The sequence below is a fragment of the Aulonocara stuartgranti genome, assembly GCF_965226115.1.
Source record: "Aulonocara stuartgranti genome assembly, chromosome: 5".
In the NCBI taxonomy this organism is placed as follows: domain Eukaryota; kingdom Metazoa; phylum Chordata; class Actinopteri; order Cichliformes; family Cichlidae; genus Aulonocara; species Aulonocara stuartgranti.
The window spans coordinates 20000291-20019704 of NC_138943.1; the positions used below are offsets into that span (position 1 = coordinate 20000291).

The window sequence follows — 19414 nt, forward strand, 5'->3', positions numbered from 1 at the left end:
TGCCCCAGTAAAGCATCTACAGGAAGGTGGGGGTGCACTCCAAGCATGAGGTAATACGGCGAGTGACCTGTGGTGGCATGGGGAGTCACATTTTATGCATACAAAGCTGAGGTGGAGGCCCAGGCAGCTGAGATGGAGGCCCAGGCAGGCCTAGGCTAACTAGGCTAATTAGTTGTAGCCAGTCCAAATCACTGATGTTTGAATTAGGTCCAGGATTTAGTTCTAAATCACCAGCCAAAAGTAGCATCAGAACAAGTTTCAGAATCTCCAGCAACAGTTGTGGTATATTTGATTGTTCATGTTTACCTGGGGGTGGTCTAGCATGACCAAAATCCAAGAATCTTGTGAACAAAAGATGTTGACTCCATTTGGCTGGGAAAGTGGTATAATTATCCAGCTTTCTTGGACGTGTCAAACTCCACAGAAGATAAAAATGTATAAAAACAAAAAGACAAGTTGATGTCAAGATCCAGGGGTTTTTAGATGGTTTTTTAGGTGGGTTTTTTGGCAGGACCTGCCAAGCTGTGTGTCTGCACCCTAGCAGCCATCTTGAGAGTTCAACTGGTTCTTGTTATGGATAAAGTGTCTTCTTTTTGTTTCAAAACAGTGGATAACGATTCGCTGATAGCTGCCAACATCTGCAAACAAATATAATTCTATAAAGTTGTTCTACATAGTGTGTAACTCAACCTATAGAGCGTTATTAAATGTATTGCTAATGCAATATATGCAGTATGGCACATTGACTTCCAAGGAAATTTTAGACGTCACTCATCATCAGAAAGGTTGCCGGCCCTTGACAAAGACATTAATCTCAGTTCCAAGAAAGCAATCTCTAATTCCAAAACCATTCTCAGTTCCAGGAATACAATCCCAGATACCAAAAACTGTATCTGAGTTCTGAGAAGTAAATCTCGAATACCATATATGTTATCTCAATTCCAAGAACGCAATCCCAGGTTTCAAGAGCTTCATCTCAATTCCAAGAAGTCGATCTCTAATACCATAAAGGTTATCTCAATTCCAAGAACGCAATCCCAGGTTTCAAGAGCTTCATCTCAATTCCAATGTAGCCTGGCTAAATTAACCAGCCCAGAACACAGATTATCTTTGGGGTTCTTTTAATCTGAATGATAAAGTAAGCGCTCAGAATAAAATAAAAAGGTTGTAAAAATAAAGAAATAAAATTGTTACAGACTTGTTACAGACAGCTTTGTGCACTGGTAACCCACTGCTACTGCAGGTTATTTCCCCAACTTTATCAGCATCTGGATCTCAAGGACATCTAGTGTCATTTTGTGTCTGATATAAACCCATACATAAATAAAACAAACTTAGCAGTGCAAAAATAACTGTAGTGGCTTCTCCTGCTAAGATACAGAGCCAAGATTAAACAGTTAACAAGGTACATTTCCCTCTTACCCACAGAGATAGTATAATACAAGTGTGAACTCAAATACATACAGTGCATTAATTCAGCAGAAAACGGAATATAGATCCCTCTGAGATGAATGGCGAAGTTGGTTGCAGCCACTCCTGGTGCCTTAACCGTTGCACACTTTGCATTCAAAACAGATCACACAGCGAAAAAAGGCATTGCACACCCACATAACACCAATGCAAGCTAGCATTCCCGTGAATGTCTCTGTAGATCCCCATGATCCCTTGCGCTCTCAGGGGTACCCCAAAGGAAACAGCGCCATCCAGTGGCATGTCCCATAATATCGAACTTCCACCTGGCTACACCAAGAAGTCAATCTCTAATACCATAAAGGTTATCTCAATTCCAAGAACACAGTCCCAGGTTTCAAGAGCTTCATCTCAATTCCAAGAAGTCAATCTCTAATACCATAAAGGTTATCTCAATTCCAAGAACACAATCCCAGGTTTCAAGAGCTTCATCTCAATTCCACGAAGTCAATCTCTAATACCATAAAGGTTATCTCAATTCCAAGGACAATCCCAGGTTTCAAGAGCTTCATCTCAATTCCAAGAAGTCAATCTCTAATACCATAAAGGTTATCTCAATTCCAAGAACACAATCCCAGGTTTCAAGAGCTTCATCTCAATTCCACGAAGTCAATCTCTAATACCATAAAGGTTATCTCAATTCCAAGAACACAATCCCAGTTTTCAAGAGCTTCATCTCAATTCCACGAAGTCAATCTCTAATACCATAAAGGTTATCTCAATTCCAAGGACAATCCCAGGTTTCAAGAGCTTCATCTCAATTCCAAGAAGTCAATCTCTGTTATGGCATGCATAGGGTCTTTCTCTTCAGCACCCTCTGCTGGTCATAATGGGACTTCTCACCTGCTTTTTTTTTGCTGGGGTTTTTCTGTGTTCCTGTGGGTAGAGGAAACAGGAAGCTGGTCGCTTGTTAGCCTGCAGGATATGTTGTTGCTCTTTAAAACGTTTCTGCCTTGAAGAGTTATTGCTTGTGAGTATTAACCCTTTAGAACCGGTAGGAGCGGACACAAGTCTGGAGAAGTATAATTTGTTAAGTGGTGAGTCCAGTCAGCATTCTATTTATTATAATTACTAATTCTTATGTTTTTTGTTTCATTTTTTTAATCCCAATCAGTAGGGCTTCCAGTTTAGACATACAAATCAACAATTCTTCCAATTTTTTGACTGAAATCTTTAGAGCTTCCACTTATAGAATAAAATTCACTACTTCTTCCAAGATAGTAATAATTATTTCCTCTGCATGCAGCTTATCTTTGGAACTGGTCTCTGTCACAAGCAGAACAATAAGGACGAACAATGTCAGGTATGTACAAGTGTTGGTTCTACATATGTTTGATTTCCTCAGATTCAGTGGTCCCAAATGATATTCCAACGTTTTTATTTAAAAATTCATTGTGCTTCATGCAGTGGAAATACATTTTCAAAATGCTGACAATGAAGCACGCATTGGTCTGAGCCTACAAGATGAGAATCCTATAGGAGAACTTTGCAGGCAAGAGCAGTTTGTATTTGTTATACAGAGATACTTACCACAATAAAAGAATGCATCAACTAACACGTACATCTTATCCTCATAAACGCTTTAGGTGTTCGTGTGGGCAAAGAATGGATCCATTGACCTGTTGGATACACTTACGTCTGCTGCTGCGATCACTTTATTCTCTGCAGTGGTCTTGCTCCTGTTCCACTTCAACAAATACATCCAATTAAACAAATGCACATTAAAAGGAAGTTCAATAAAGTTTATTTCACTTTAAAAACGTTTGTATTCATTCTTGCACTGGGTTAATGGGGGATAGCAAAGTCCAGTTTGTGTAACATTAAGATTTATGTCATTTTTTTTGTAGATTTTTACTCTTATATTTAACTGTTGGACTACTTAATGCTGACAGGGGTCATTCAGATTCATATTTATGATTAATAATCTTTATCGGTTGTGTGAGTAAGGAGAAAAAAAATGCCCTATTCAATTATTCAATTATCTGTTCCTAATTTATATATATTACTACTACCACTATTACTAATAACAGCAACTTAGATAATAAGCTTTTGTTTATGTGGACATTCATACAACACTTTATTCAATACTACAGAGTCAAAGTTAGATTTTCTTTTTTTTTACAAGGTATACTTTCAAATTTAAAAAAAAAAATCCTAATGGTAGTTGTGCAAATCTTGTTAATTAAGTTAGTTGTATTAGTTATACATAATATGTCTAGTAGGGTCTCCCATAGCAAATTTGTTCTGGGTGAGGGACCAGACAAAGAGCAATTCAGAAGAAACTTATTAGAATATCACTGAGGGAACAGTTTCCCCTTCCCAGGAGAGGGTTATTGGGGTCCCGGCCTGGAGCCAGGCTCGGGAAGGTGCCCAAAGGTGAGCGTCTGGTGGCCGGCTGTTAGTCCATGGGGCCCGGCCGAGCATAGCCTGAAAAGAGGATATGTGCCCCTCCTCTCGCAGGCCCACCACCCGCAGGAGGCGTCATAGGAGTCGTGTGCATGTGTACCGTGTACCAAGCGGCAGCCAAGAGCGGAAGCCCTGGCAGACTGATCCCAAGACTGTCAATTGGGACATGGAATGTCACCTCTCTGGCAGGGAAGGAGCCTCATTTAGTGCGTTAGGTTGAGAGGTATCGGCTAAATATAGTTGGGCTCACCTCAACGCAGGGCTTGGGCTCTGGAAACAGTCTCCTGAAGAGGGCCTGGACTCTGTCTCAGTCCAGAGTTGCCTCTGTAAGAAACGGCAGGCTGGGGTGGGTTTTCTAATGTCCCCTCGGCTTGCTGTCTGTACATACCTTACCATGTCACCTTGGACAACACACTGCCAACATTTACACAATATGCGGCCTGTCCCAGGGGGGAGAGAATCTTAGATCTGCTCTACGCTAAGGCCAAGGATGCATACAGCTTCTCTTCTCTCTCCACACTGGTGGTAGGGCTGGGCCATATCATACCATTCATGGTAATACCGGTATAATGTTGGGCAACGATAAGAAAATGAAATATAAAATAGAATATGGGTGAAACACGGATGCGCAGTGCCTTTGTTTTCATATGCACATGACGGAAAAAGCATGGCGGCGACAGAGAATGAGAAAGCGGATCGTTGAATGAAACGGATGAACCAGAACTGGTTTGTAAAAATGCTGCAACTTCAGTGGTGTGGAACTGGTTTAGCTTTTGTCCGTCAGATACACCGAAAAAGCACTATTTTTGGTGGTCATGCTAGCGGGCCGTCGTTATTACCATGTTTTTTGGAAAATACGACGCACTTAGAATGAATCCTTTGATTTTTTTGAAAATTGACAGAGCCCCTTATAATCCCATGTGCCTTATGTATGAATTCTGGTTGTGTTTACTGACCTCGAAATGAATTTATGTACACGGCGCTCAAAAATCTGTCAAATGTTCAGTACGACTTTGCTAAGCTACGAACCCGCACCGCTTGGTGGACTGTCGAAGCATTACGTAGCCTCGCGGAGTGATACGTACTGTGCTTCAACATAATATTACCATATTGTGTGTGTATAACCTCTTTTTAAGTATTGTGGATATTATACATGGTAATGCTGAGGATATGTCGGCCAATTTCCACTGGAAATGCCTTTTGGCATCAGTTGCTTGTTTAAGTGAAAATACATGTTTTCATACATTTTTAAAATATAAAACATCAATATATGTTTTTTCTAATAAAGTTGTTGAGTTATAAAGTATTTTGTCTATTGTCATTATATCATCAGTTATATCGTTATAAATATTTTTGGTCATATCGCCCTGCTCTACTGGGTCACTCAGATCACAATCTGATTGACCTCATCCCCTGCTTTGTGCCAATTGTGAGGAGAGGACCATCCTGAGAAGCATCAGGAGGTGGTCAGAAGAGGTCTTAGCAGAACTACAGGGCTGTTTTGAGGTACATAATTTTCCTAGGAATTAATAAAGTATTGTGATTCTATTGACTGAAAGCAGATACTGCGATAACATCAAAGTTTCAAAGATTTATTTAACAGCATGCTAGGGGAAACAGGTTTGTGTCCATGATAAAGGAAAAGCAGGCTGGTACAGCAAGTGAGGCACATGAGAAGAAAATTTCACAGTAAAAAGCTAAAAATGGAAAAATACAGAGTCTAGACTTGTAACCACATATAGTGTTGAAGGAATCTGATGACAAGTGGATTGAGAATTTGTCTTTGGAGCAGGGATGTCCAGCCAATGGCCTGGAAAGCTGCCAGTAACAGTGTGCTGAACGTGGCTCAGATGAGGCAGGACCAGACAATGGAATCAGAATCAGAATCAGAAAGGGGTTTATTGCCAAATGTTGAGCAGGTTTACAACATTAGGAAATTGCTGCGGTGCTTCAGTGCAAACATACTGTTATAAAAAAATATAAAAATAAGAATAAGAATTAAAAGTGCTAAGTAGATAGATATATACATGATATATACATGAGTGCAGGTGGTGATCAGTGCCAAACATGGGGTGATGCAGTGAACACAGCGTAGGGTCATGTGTTAGTGGTGGGAACAGTCATACGGTTATTGTTCATGTGTCCAACAGCAGAGGGGAAGAAACTGTTCTTATGGCGAGAGGTTCTGGTGCGAATGGACCGGAGCCTCCTGCCTGAGGGGAGCAGGTCAAACAGACTGTGTCCAGGGTGAGAAGGGTCAGCTGTGATCCGAGCTGCACGCCCCAGTGTCCTGGAGGTGTACAGGTCCTGCAGAGATGGGAGTCTGCAGCCAATCACCTTCTCAGCAGAGCGCACAACACGCTGCAGTGTCTGTTTGTCTCTGATAGTGGCTCCAGCGTACCACACGGTGATGGAGGAGGTGAGGATGGACTCGATGATTGCAGTGTAGAATTGCATCATCGTCCGTGTTGGCAGGTTGAATTTCTTCAGCTGCCTCAGGAAGTACATCCTCTGCTGGGCTTTCTTAATGGCGGAGGTGATGGTGGGCTCCCACTTCAGGTCCTGGATGATGGTGGTACCCAGGAAGTGGAATGAGTCCACAGAGGTGATGGGGGTGTCAGACAGGATGATGGGGGGGAGTGGAGCTGTGTGCTTCCTGAAGTCCACAATAATCTCCACTGTCTTCTGGGCATTCAGCACCAGGTTGTTGTGGCTGCACCAGGACACCAGACGTTCAACCTCCCTCCTGTAGGCAGACTCATCCCCGTCCGAGATGAGTCCAATAATGGTGGTGTCATCTGCAAACTTGATTAGCTTGACAGACTGGTGGGTGGAGGTGCAGCAGTTGGTGTACAGGGAGAAGAGCAGAGGAGAAAGAACACAGCCCTGAGGGGAGCCGGTGCTGATGGTCCGGGAGTCCGAGACATTCTTTCCCAGCCTCACATGCTGCTTCCTGTCCGTCAGGAAGTCAGTGATCCACCGGCAGATGGGATCAGGCACATTCATCTGGGAAAGCTTGCCTCGGAGATGGTCTGGAAGGATGGTGTTGAAGGCAGAGCTGAAGTCCACAAACAGGATCCTGGCGTAGGTTCCTGGGGAGTCCAGATGCTGCAGGATAAAGTGTAGGGCCATGTTGATTGCATCATCTACAGACCTGTTGGCTCTGTAGGCAAACTGCAGGGGATCCAGGAGGGGGGCCGTGAGGGTCTTGAGATAGGAGAGAACCAGGCGCTCAAATGACTTCATGACCACAGATGTCAGAGCCACGGGTCTGTAGTCATTTAGTCCAGTGATACTAGGTTTCTTGGGGACAGGGATCATGGTAGAGGACTTGAAGCAGGCAGGCACATGACATGCCTGCAGTGAGGAGTTGAAAATGCCAGAAAACACTGGGGCCAGCTCGTTTGCACAGTGTCTGAGGGTGGCAGGAGACACACCGTCTGGGCCGGGAGCTTTTCGAGCATTCAGACTCATAAACTGCTTCCTCACATCTGCTTCATGAATATGAAGAGTTGTGGTGGGAGGAGGTGGTGTGAAATCCTCTTTTGTGTGGGGTGAGGAGGGGGGTGTTGTAGGTGAAGTGTTTGAAGGTGGTGATGGCTCTGTGGAGGGGGGAGAGGTGGGGGAATGAGTGTCCAAAGTGTCTCTATTGTTGGGGCCGTTGGAGGTGTGAAGGCTGCCTGATGGCTCGTCAAAACGGCAGTAAAAGTCGTTGAGGGTGTTGGCCAAGAGCAAGTCATCAGTGGAGTGGGGGGTTTTAGGCTTGTAGTTGGTGATATTCCTAAAACCTTTCCACACAGAGGCCGAGTCATTCTCTGAGATCTGCTGCTGCATCTTCTCAGAGTGCTGGTGTTTAGTCCACTTCTTTAGTGAACCTGTACTTGGCCTCTCTGTAGCAGTCCCTGTCTCCGCTTCTGAACGCCTTTCTCTTTTCCAGCCACAGCTTTTTGAGTTTAGGAGTAAACCAGGGTTTGTCATTGTTATAACTCACCCTGGTGCGTGATGGCACAATGCTGTCCTCACAGAAGTGGATATAGGAGGTGACAGTGTCCGTAAACTCGTCCAAGCTGTTAGAAGCAGCCTGCATTGTGTCCCAGTCTGTATACTCCAAACACGTGCGAAGCTCCTCCACAGCCTCGTTGCTCCACAGTTTTTTGGTCCTCACGACAGGTTTGGAGAGCTTCAGCCTCTGTCTGTACGCGGGGATCAGGTGGATCATAATGTAGTCAGAAAGTCCGAGTGAAGCGCGGGGCACCGCACGATAGGCCCCGCTGATCGTGCTGTAACAGTGGTCTAATGTCCTCTCCTCTCTGGTCGGGCATTTAATATACTGCTTGTATTTGGGAAGCTCATGGCTCAGATTGGCTTTGTTAAAGTCCCCAAGAGCAATGATGAGAGAGTCCGGGAATGTCCGCTCCATGTGCAGTATCTGCTCCGTGAGTGCGCACTGAGATGCCTGCGCATCCACATCTGGCGGGATGTAAACAGCGGCCAGGATGAATGAAGCAAACTCCCGTGGAGAATAAAACGGTTTGCAGTGAATAAAAAGGTATTCCAGAGAGGAAGAGCAGTGCTGAGCAATCACTGTTACGTCTGTGCACCAGCCACTATTAATGTAGAAGCAGACACCTCCACCTTTGGTCTTACCAGAGAGAGAGGCCTGCCGGTCCGTGCGCAGCAGATGAAAGCTCTCCAGCTTTAGCGCGCAGTCCGGGATGTCCTCACAAAGCCACGTCTCCGTAAAACATAAGACACAGGAGGAGGCAAAGTCTCTGTTCATGCTTCTCATCAGGGCCAGTTCGTCTAACTTATTCCTGAGTGAGCGTACATTGGAAAGGAAGATCCCAGGAAGAGCAGTTCGCAGTCCACGTCTCCTCAGACGCACAAGTGCACCGGCTCGCTTACCTCTCTTTCGGCGTCTCACTTTCCTGATCAGAGTCTGCAGTAAATCTGCCGCAGATGCGACAAATATTGGAAGTAAATCCACAGGTGTTGTAGTCCTGTGGTTAAGAAGCTCTTCTCTGGTGTAAGAATATCCAGAGGAGTGCCCACACACAGAAGTTATGCACAAAAACAAGACAGAAGTAACGCACCGAAGCACCAGGGCATCCATACGCGGCGCCATCTTGGATCTTACATGGAGTAACAACAACAGGCGATGTGGCCGTCACACACGTTTGAGCCGGTGGCGGTGCTGCAGGCGACAGCATGGGAGCTGCAGATGGTGGCTGAAAGGACTCACCAGAGTTATCAGCGGACACAAGGTGCTGAAGCAGTTCCTCAGATCCTTCAGCAGGGACTGAAGATGTATGGAGCATCTCCTCAGGTCCCCCAGAAGAGGCAGAAGATAGCTGAACATAGGACCCTCCAGCAGAGGCAGATGGCTGAACGGGCCCCTGGGACCCTCTAACAGGTACAGAAGATGGCTGAATGGGCCCTTTGGACCATCCAGCGGGAACAGGAGACAGTTGAACAGGCCCCTCAGATCATTCAGCAGAGGCAGATGGCTAAATGGGCCCCTCAGACCCTCTAGCAGGTACAGAAGATGGCTAAACGGGCCCTTTGGACCATCCAGCGGGAACAGAAGATGGCTGAATGGGCCCCTCAGACCCTTCAGTGGAGCCAGAAGACCTTTTGTACCAGTAGACAAAAGGAAGTGTTAGCCATGCTCTCCAGAGCCCCCAACAGACAGAAGGAAGTGCTTGCCAGGCTCTCCTGGGAGCCACGGAGTGCTGGATTAGCTCACCTGAGTCACCAGCAGGAGCAGATGCAGGGCCAGTAGGTGTGGGGACCCCTGGCTGTATAGCTAGCTGAATTGATGGTTGAGTGGATGACTGAACTGATGACTGTACTGACTGTTGAGTTAATACCTAAACTAATGATTGAACCATAAGCTGCTTTAATGATTGAACTGCACACTGGGGATGTAGCTGAACCACAGACAACAGAGTAGGTAACTGACCTGCAGGCTGCGCTAAAGTGCTAAGAGCAGGAGACTGGGCTGGCACTGGAACACGAGCCCAAGCTGGCGACTGAACTGCAGACAGCTGAGCAGCAGGTGAGTGAGCTGAAGACTGAACCGACGGCAACACTGGAGACTGAACCGATGAAAATACAGACAGCAGGGCTGCACACTGGGGAGATGATGGAGGCTGAAGTAGGAGCTGAGTAGGATCACACATTGACAAATGACCAGGCTCAACGAAAAAAGGTTTTAGTGAAATCAGCTCACTGTTCAGAGTGAGCAGATGCAGGTGGACAGCAGTCCCTTAAATCTTTAAAGCCAGAGCTGACAGTCTCAGGTATGGTTTCAGAAAAGGGAGTCTCTGTGATCATAGGTAAAAATCAGGGAGCCACCGTTATTACCATTAGGCATACGAAAAACAGCCCCAGAATAAACAGTCCGAATTTCTGAAAAAACAGAAAAAAGTATCTCTTTCACTCACCACATCTTGCTGCTCTGAAGTCCCAAAACCCTGCTGTGGAGAGACGTGCTGGCAGCGCGGCTCTGCTTTCTTCTCGGAGGTGGCTCCGACGGGCCAGGCATCTCCACGTCCAGCTGGTCCGTACTTCCACAGCTGCGGCGACAGAGGTGTGGAGTTGTTATAGAGGACCCAAAATGCAGGCACGGCTTAGATACAAGGGAGTTTTATTCAGGTTAGGTGCAAACAGAGGTGGAGAGGGCATAAACAGAAACTAAGGATAACATACTGAGAAAATTAATAAAACTGAAAACCTGAAAACTTAAAACGTATGGCAGAAACACAAGAAGACTCGGGGAGACAACACAGACAGTGCCACGAGGAGCATGAGGGAGACACGGCTGAACCTAATTGACATGACGAGACGAGGAGAACTGAATGCACTGACATAAGACACAGACCTTCACAATAAAACAGGTAATATACACTGACAGAACTAAGAGACATGACATGCAGAAGGGACACACAGATAGGGATGACTTAACACTAAACTGAGAAAAATCATAACCCAAAACCAAAGAACTAGAAAACCACAACCAGAATATATAGCATTAATAATAACAGACACAAAATGCTGGGTCAGATGAACCAGGACCATGACAGGTGATTGATTACACAAAGTCAGAGGTAAACTCAATTCAGTTTTGTGTATATAATGCCAAGTGACACAAACATTTCCTTTGAGCTGCCTAATAATTTAAGGTAAAGACCCTTACAATAATACAAAGAAAACTGAGTATGAGCAAAGGGTTTGATGACAGCTGCAAGGAAAACCTCCCTTTTAACAGGAGAAACCTCCAGCAGTACCATGCCCAGGAAGGGTCTGCCATCTACCGTGACCAACTGCAAGACAGGATGAAGCCTCACTGTGAAAGACAGCCAGAAATTAATAATGACTAATATTCAAAATGCAAAGAGGTGTATATACACATAGCAATTGAAAAAAGAAGATAGAAAAAGAAACACTCTACGCTTCTCTTGAGCCTAACTTAAAAGCCTTTCTATGATTGAGGGTTTAGAAGAGCATTTCCAAACTATTTAAGCTGTATAAGATATAAACTGTTCCATTAGGTCATTAATATTGGCTTTTTCAAATGAAAGAAACTATTTTCACAGGATTGCCTTAATTTCCTTTGAAAGTCATTTGACTACTAGGATGTAATTTCATTATCAGAATTCACCTGCCTGACATCCTACTCTGATCCACAGCCCTCTCAACCTCCTAACCTCAAAGAATTTTTATAAATTTCCATAAGTTACATTGACTTGCACTGAGAGCCATTCCATAATCAGAATCAGAATGACAGAAACCAGTGTTTAATTTCCTAATCAGAAGAATCAGGATTCTGTCGAGGCCCAAATCAGTCTTGGACAGTGTCGCGGGGTCCTCTCCTAAACTTCTCCCAAACAAATGCAGGCGTAGTCGGAAAGCATTCAGTGTGGATAATTTATTTATTTTGCCGGCCTCCCAGGTGCACAAAAAGTTATTTACAAAGAAAATAGAACTGACTTAAGTCAGCACAAACAAACATCTATATACAAAACACAGTCTGCATGTTACCCTCTCTGTAACAGCTCACTGGAAAAAAGACAACAGGTGGGCCCTGACCGCCTTCTCTTATACCCCATAGCCCCTCCCACTAGGCGTAATAGTCATCTCTTTATTATTTCTTTTATCAAACCGTTTTTCCCCCTCAGCTTATTTCCTGCTGTAGTCCTACAATACATATATGTATATACAGACATTTATGGCCACTTCCAGGCAGCCTACAGTGTTTCACAATAACACCAAACAAAAAACCAAAAGAATAATGCAGTTCACGTGACCCTTCAAGCGTGTGCGAACCCCGGATTTAAACCCCGGAACACCATACCATCGGCTTGCATAACCCCCCGTATAATCGGCGATCACAGCGAGTCTCCACGACCGGCTTTATTGAAGGTAAGTGGGAACATATGTTGGCCACCCTCTGCGCTGCTCAAAATATACCTCTCACCCTTTTTGTTTATCTGCCGGGTCGACGAAAAGCCGCGCCGCCACGGTAATTGTAGAAACTAATGGTGGTGGTGCGTGTATGCGCCCAGATCAGCTGTCTGCGGCTCGGGATGGTGTAACTCCGTCACATCATCCCCTTCCACCCGGAGGTTGGCGTTGTGCGGCAACCTGGAGAGATAATCTGCCACTACATTGAGCTTGCCTGGTCTGTGACGGATGATGAATCTGAAAGGCTGCAGTGAAAGGTACCAGCGTGTCAGTCGGCTGTTATGGTCCTTCATGGAATGGATCCAGGTGAGCGCTCGATGATCAGTTTCCAGCTCAAACTCTCTTCCAAGTAAATAATACCTGAGTTTCTCCAGTGCCCACTTAATAGCCAAGGCCTCCTTCTCCACCGTTGAGTAGTTGGTCTCCCGTGGCAGCAGCTTGCGGCTTAGGTATAGGTCCGGATGCTCATCTCCCCTTGGGCCAGGACTGCTCCCAGGCCGCTTTTGGAGGCATCCACCTGGACCAGAAATCTCTTCCGGAAGTCTGGGCTCCTGAGAACTGGGGTCGTACACAGGCAGGTTTTCAGCATTTTGAAGGCTTGTTCACATTCCGCTGTCCATATGACAGGATTCCGTTGGTCTTTGCTGGTCAACGCAGTAAGAGGGGCCGCAATAGTTGCAAACTGGGGCACAAATCTTCGGTACCAGCCCCAGGAAAGACCGGACTTCCTTTTTGGTGCGAGGCCGAGGGCAGTTCTGGATAGCTTCCACTTTATCCAACTGCGGGCGCACCTCACCTCTGCCCACTTGGTAGCCAAGGTAGCGGGTCTCCTGCCGTGCCCACTCACATTTAGAGGGGTTGAGGACTTCTTCCCAGGACTTCGGACAGGTGCTGCAGATGCTCCTCCCAGGTGTTGCTGAAGATCACTACATCATCCAGGTAGGCGGCACTATAGGGGTCACACCCCTGTAGTAATTTGTCCATCAGCCTTTGAAAGGTGGCCGGTGCCCCATGTAGGCCAAATGGCATCACTGTGAACTGGAACAGGCCGGCAGGGGTCCTGAAGGCGGTGTACGGTCGAGAAGACTCCTCCAGTGGCACTTGCCAGTAACCTTTACACAGATCCAAGGTGGTGATGTACCTGGCCGCTCCGATCTTCTCCAGCAAGTCCTCGATTCGAGGCATGGGGTAGGCATCAAACTCTGAAATGGAATTTAGCTTCCGGAAATCAATGCAGATGCGTAGGGAGCCATCCTTCTTGAAGATGATGACCACCGGGCTACACCACTCTGAGCAGGATGGCTCTATCACCCCAAGCTCCAGCATCTTCTCCACCTCCTGTCGCAGTTTATCCACTAAGTGTTGTGGAATCCGGTATGGCCGTTGGCGGATGGGATGTCCCTCCTTTAGGCGTATCACATGTTCGACAAGGGTGGTCCTGCCGGGGTTAACTGAACACAGAGATGGAGTCTCCCGAAGGATTTGGAGTAGCTCAGCCGCCTGCTGTGGGGTAAGATGAGTCAGCACCGGAGACATTGGATCGGCTCCCTGCTCGGGTTCTGTCTTCCCTTCTCTTGGCCCTTCTCTTGCCATCAGAGCTTTCGCAGGGGCCTGGTGGGGACGCTCTTCCCATTCTTTCAGGAGATTCACATGGTAAGTCTGCTTCTGTTTTCTCTTTTCAGGATGATGAATCTCATAGGTCACTGGCCCCATTCTGCGACGAATTGTGTATGGCCCTTGCCATTTCGCCAGCAGTTTACTGTCGGCTGAGGGGAGAAGTAACAACACCTTTTGACCAGGTTGAAATTCACGTTGCCGGGCCTGTTGGTCATACCAGGTCTTCTGGCTTCGTTGAGCGTCTCGCAGGTTGACCTCGGCCTCTTCATGGTATCTCCCCAACCGATCTCTCATTTCCAGCACAAATTGCACCACTCCTTTCTCATTTGAAGCAGAAGCAGGAGACTCCCAACCCTTCCAGAGGAGATCCAATGGCCCCTGCACATCCCAACCATAGAGTAGCTCGAATGGTGAGAAACCAGTGGAAGCCTGGGGAACTTCTCTGTACGCAAACAGCAGGAAGGGTAGCCACTGGTCCCAGTCTTTCCCAGTGTCTGACACAAACTTCTGCAACATCCTCTTCAAAGTTTGGTTGAACCTCTCCACCAACCCATCTGTCTGTGGATGGTAAGGTGACGTCCTGATGGCAGAGATGCCTAGCTGATTGTGGAAGAGCTGCATCAACCTAGAGGTAAAGTTAGTCCCTTGGTCGGTCAAAATCTCATCTGGTATCCCCACCCGGGAGAACAGCTGTACCAGTGCACGCAGAACATTGGGTGCCATGAGCGCACGCAGGGGGAAAGCTTCTGGGAAATGAGTCGCATAATCACACACCACCAAAATGTACTGATGACCCCGACTACTTTTTACCAGAGGACCCACAATGTCCATAGCTATCCTACGGAAGGGGGTGGAGATGACCGGAAGTGGCTGTACCAGGGCCCTGTCAGACTTGCGAGCTGGACATGTTTTCTCGCAGATGAAGCACAACCGTCCCTCAATTCAGTCAGTTCATGAATGTAACAGGAAAACAACAGGTGGAGTAGTTCAGTCTCGTACTGGACCGTAAAATAAACTTACTCCACTACAACATTCGTCGCGCGTATTATTTGGTGTGGGACCGTATTTATCTTAGTTTGTTATCTTTATAATCAAACTCTTTTATTCCCTTACAGTCAACACATGACAGGAATAAGATTCCTTCAAAACCCTCTAAACGTAACTGCTCATTCGAACGTCACTTAGTTTTAACAAAAACTGCCTGAACGTAACTATTCACTTGAGCGTCACTTAGTCTTGACTCAAAACTGTCTGAACGTGACTACCCACTCAAGTGTCACTTAGTTTTAACTCTCTTACGGTCCTCACAACGTTTTGACGGGCGATTTGTGCAGTGTACTATATTCACCTTATTGTGGCGCAGCGTTGTTATCCGGTTTCATCGAATCCCACTGCCGTGACCTGTGTAAGACGCTGACCAGGGACCGAATTCACGCTCCTGGGTTTTTCCTTACTGTGCACAGCTTTTTCAGCGCAGGCGTATCACGACGTCAGGATCCGATGTCACCAGGCAGTGGAAAACTGTACGATATAAATATATATATCTGTATGTTATCCGACTCGAAGGACCAATTAAATGTTAAGGGTAAGGGTTAACATTATTCAACACAAAATAAGAGAATAAAGACACTGTCACACGAGAATTCAATATTAACGTGCAGCACGGGTGAGGACACGGAAGTGACCCACACACGAGGTGCAGTTGTGCGCTTTATTTAAAGGGAGAAATAGGTTACATCACATTTCCTGTTATTCAGGGCGCTGCTGGTGTGTCAGCAGGTCAGCATGTTTTACTTCCTCAAAGAAAATATAGTGTATGGAAACAGAGAAGTTTGTGGCTGTCTGTTTCCTGTGCAGCTGGTTAACGGATGGGTCAGTAAAGCGAGTGGAAAATAACTTCAGTATGAGAGTACTTCGAGTTCAGCTCAAAAGAGGAATGCAGGCATAAATCATTTGAAAACATGTTAAAACCCTTTTACAAACTACCTTAATAAAAGATTAAAGAGTTAAAGTAGTGTTATTTTGCAATCTGTGTAGTGTTAATTTAACCCAGTTTGGTGAGTTAAAATTGACTCAGACATGGTGTTAATAATAATTTGCTCAGTGTTAATTTAACCCGGTTTTAAGAGTTAAAAATTAACTCAGACATGGTGTTAATAAAAATTTGCTCAGTGTTAATTTAACCCAGTTTTAAGAGTTAAAGAAGGAACTCTGATAAAGTGTTAAATAATTAACTATTTTGAAAATGTTAATTCAACTCTGTGTTACACCCCGGCCTAGGCAACCAGCGTGCAACACAGAAAAAAATTAAAATAGGGGGAAAAAAAATTAAAAAAACCTACTACGGTTCTCCACAAAAATCCCAAAACGAAACTATCGACAACTATTTACATCAAAGCCAAAATAAGACATTTATTTACATCAAAACACCAAACTATTTACAACGGGGGGGGGGGGGGGGGGGGGGGGAATCGCGACATGACAAACTGAAACACAGGGCTTAAATACATAGAGGGAGCAATCAGGGAATGGACAACAGGAGGGAAACACAGCTGGGGCAAATCAGAACTGACGAGACAAGGAAGCGTAAACTGAACGCACTGAGATAAGACAGACTTTCAAAGTAAAGCAGGAAACGCATAACAGTCACGCCTAAAACAAAACACTGACAACACCGAATCGTGACACTGTAGAGCAGGGCTGCCCAATCCCAGTCCTCGAGAGCTACTATCCTGCAGCTTTTAGATGCATCCCTACTCCAACACAGCTGAATCAAATGGTTTGATTACCTCTTCAGCATGCCATCGTGTTTGGCAAAGGCCTGATAACAAGCCATTCATTTGATTCGGGTGTGTGGGAACAAGGATGCATCTAAAAGCTGCAGGACGGTAGCTCTCGAGGACCGGGATTGGGCACCCCCGCTGTAGAGTGTGGAGCTGCGTAAACCCTGAAAAAAATGTTAAAATCGACTCTGTGTTGATTCAACGCTACGGTTTTTGCCGTGTAATCCAAAAGATGAAATGCTTTTGAGATTTTTTTTTTTAACAAATGTGATATTTTGAAATTGTTGGAATTTCTTCCAGATGAGTGATATTATCCCCTTGCCACCCCTAGTTAAGGTCAGGAATAAGGTTATGGTCAGGGCTAGGGATAAGGTTAGGTTTAGGGCTGGAATACAGGGCTGGAACGTCTATTACCGCGGGAGCGTCATTGCACTGGATTCCAGCCATAACCCGCCGCGTACCATAAGAACGCCGAAGGTCTCCTTTCGCGTTCCTCAGGAACGCCGCGGGACGTGACAAAACGTCGACATGTTACACCTCGGGAGTGAGAACGCTCTGTCATCCCATATACATGATATAAAACAAAAAGCATTCATTTTGTTTTCTTTGTTCTTTTTCAACGACCAGGCCACAACCAGGCTCCACCATCAGCCAGCAGGCCCAGTCGGCAGGACCAGCCACCAGGCCAGGACCAGGTTTCCACCTTAGCTTCCAGGCAGAGCAACCCCATATGGAAAAGCAATAGTAAAAACTTATAAAAGACTTGCATAAGATGTGACTTCATATAACGAGTCATATAAGGCTTATATGATTTACTCATAAAAGTGGCCACTTTCTCATTACTTTCATATATTTTTTTAGTAAGTATCCAAAACATACAAGTTTCATTTATATAATTTTTAAAGGGATCTTATATCTGTTTTCACTCTTGTATGCTTTTCATACAAGTTTTACACAAGACAGATATCATCATCCCATCATCATCATGATGTGACTGGGAAGGACCAAAAACCTGAATAGAAGCTGTGTCCCAGCTCAGTAGAGCCGGCAAGAACACCGGACTCCCAGCACTCAGGTTAAACGTGATATATAGGTCACTTGGATAACTTCAAGATTTTATTTTTTGTTTTTTTTTTCAGTGTTTTATTTGTTCCTGAGTAAATCGGTTTGGCTGAGATAAAGTTTTCACAAAGCTGAATAAACCTCAAACAGAAAATTCAATACTCTAGGAACAACAAGTAGGCCTGCATTGCGAGCGCGAAGTGCTCTAATAGGGTGATATGGCACAATAAGGTCATTAAGATAATATGGGGCTTGATTATTTAAGACCTTGTATGTGAGGAGCAGGATTTTGAATTCAATTCTGGATTTAACAGGAAGCCAATAAAGGGAAGCCAATACAGGAGAAATATGCTCTCTCTTTCTAGTCCCTGTCAGGACTCTTGCTGCAGCATTTTGGATTAACTGAAGGCTTTTCAGGGGGTTGTTAGGACATCCTGATAATAATGAATTACAGTAGTCCAGCCTAGAAGTAATAAATGCATGAACTAGTTTTTCAGCATCACTCTGAGACAGGATATTTCTAATTTTAGAGACGTTGCGCAAATGGAAGAAAGCAGTCCTACATATTTGTTCAATATGTGCATTGAAGGACATATCCTGGGTTCCTAACAGTGTTACTGGAGGCCAAGGTAATGCCGTCCAGAGTAAGAATCTGGCTTGATACCATATTTCTAAGATTTTAGTAAGCAAGGAGCAGACATCAGAGTTTATTAAACTCCACCAAATCTGAAGGCTCGACCGTCCCATTTCAGTCTCGCACTTCCGGCCTTCTCGGTCTTCAAAGGACCCGGCCCACATAGACCGCGAAGGCTGGGTCCTCCGAAGGATGCGGCCTAGAAATTGGGACAGAGCTAATAATTGTAGAAAACATGGACAACCTAATAGCTTGCAATGAAGCCAAAACGTCTCTCTCGCCCCCTGGTGTCTGGCTGCAGTACAGGTTATAAACCCCGCCTCCTCTGTTAGTAGATGGGACTGGGGTCAGACTAAAATTCTAATTCTGAAAAAAAAAAAAAATTCTCCTCAAATAAATTTTTCCCAAAGACGCTTTCTTTCATTATCAGTGGTTCTCATCACGTTGATTTGTGTTCAGTGGGTCTCCTTTCTCATATGTTTGATTCTAATAATAATAATAATAATAATAATAATGGATTGGATTTATATAGTGCTTTTCAAGGCACCCAAAGCGCTTTACAATGCCACTATTCATTCACTCTCGCATTCACACACTGGTGGAGGCAAGCTACGGTTGTAGCTACAGCTGCCCTGGGGCAGACTGACAGAAGCGAGGCTGCCATATTGCGCCATCGGCCCCTCTGGTTATCATCAGTAGGCGGTAGGGTAAAGTGTCTTGCCCAAGGACACAACGACCAGGACCTCAACTGAGGTTCCTGAGTGTGTAGGGATAGAGAAGGATCAGCTTTATTTCAGATTTGAGGGATAAACTTTATATTTCACAGTTTGTGATGACAAATTTCTCTTTCTGATTACATGACCTGCCCTCAGATTTAGGCATCAGCACCACCTGGTGACAACAGACAAATCATCACATATCTTCACTCTTTGTAATAAAGTTAACTGATGAAAACAGTACAAAGGTTAAAGTACTG

At 45.2% G+C, this 19414-nt stretch overlaps 1 long non-coding RNA gene across 1 annotated transcript; it reads left to right on the forward strand.

The window, feature by feature from the left end:
- The first annotated feature begins 2380 nt into the window (after positions 1-2380).
- On the forward strand, positions 2381-3242 carry LOC309707593. Its single transcript, XR_014277018.1, has 4 exons — positions 2381-2507; positions 2717-2773; positions 2878-2962; positions 3057-3242. It is a non-coding gene; the product is annotated as an uncharacterized lncRNA (long non-coding RNA).
- The last annotated feature ends 16172 nt before the right edge of the window (positions 3243-19414 follow it).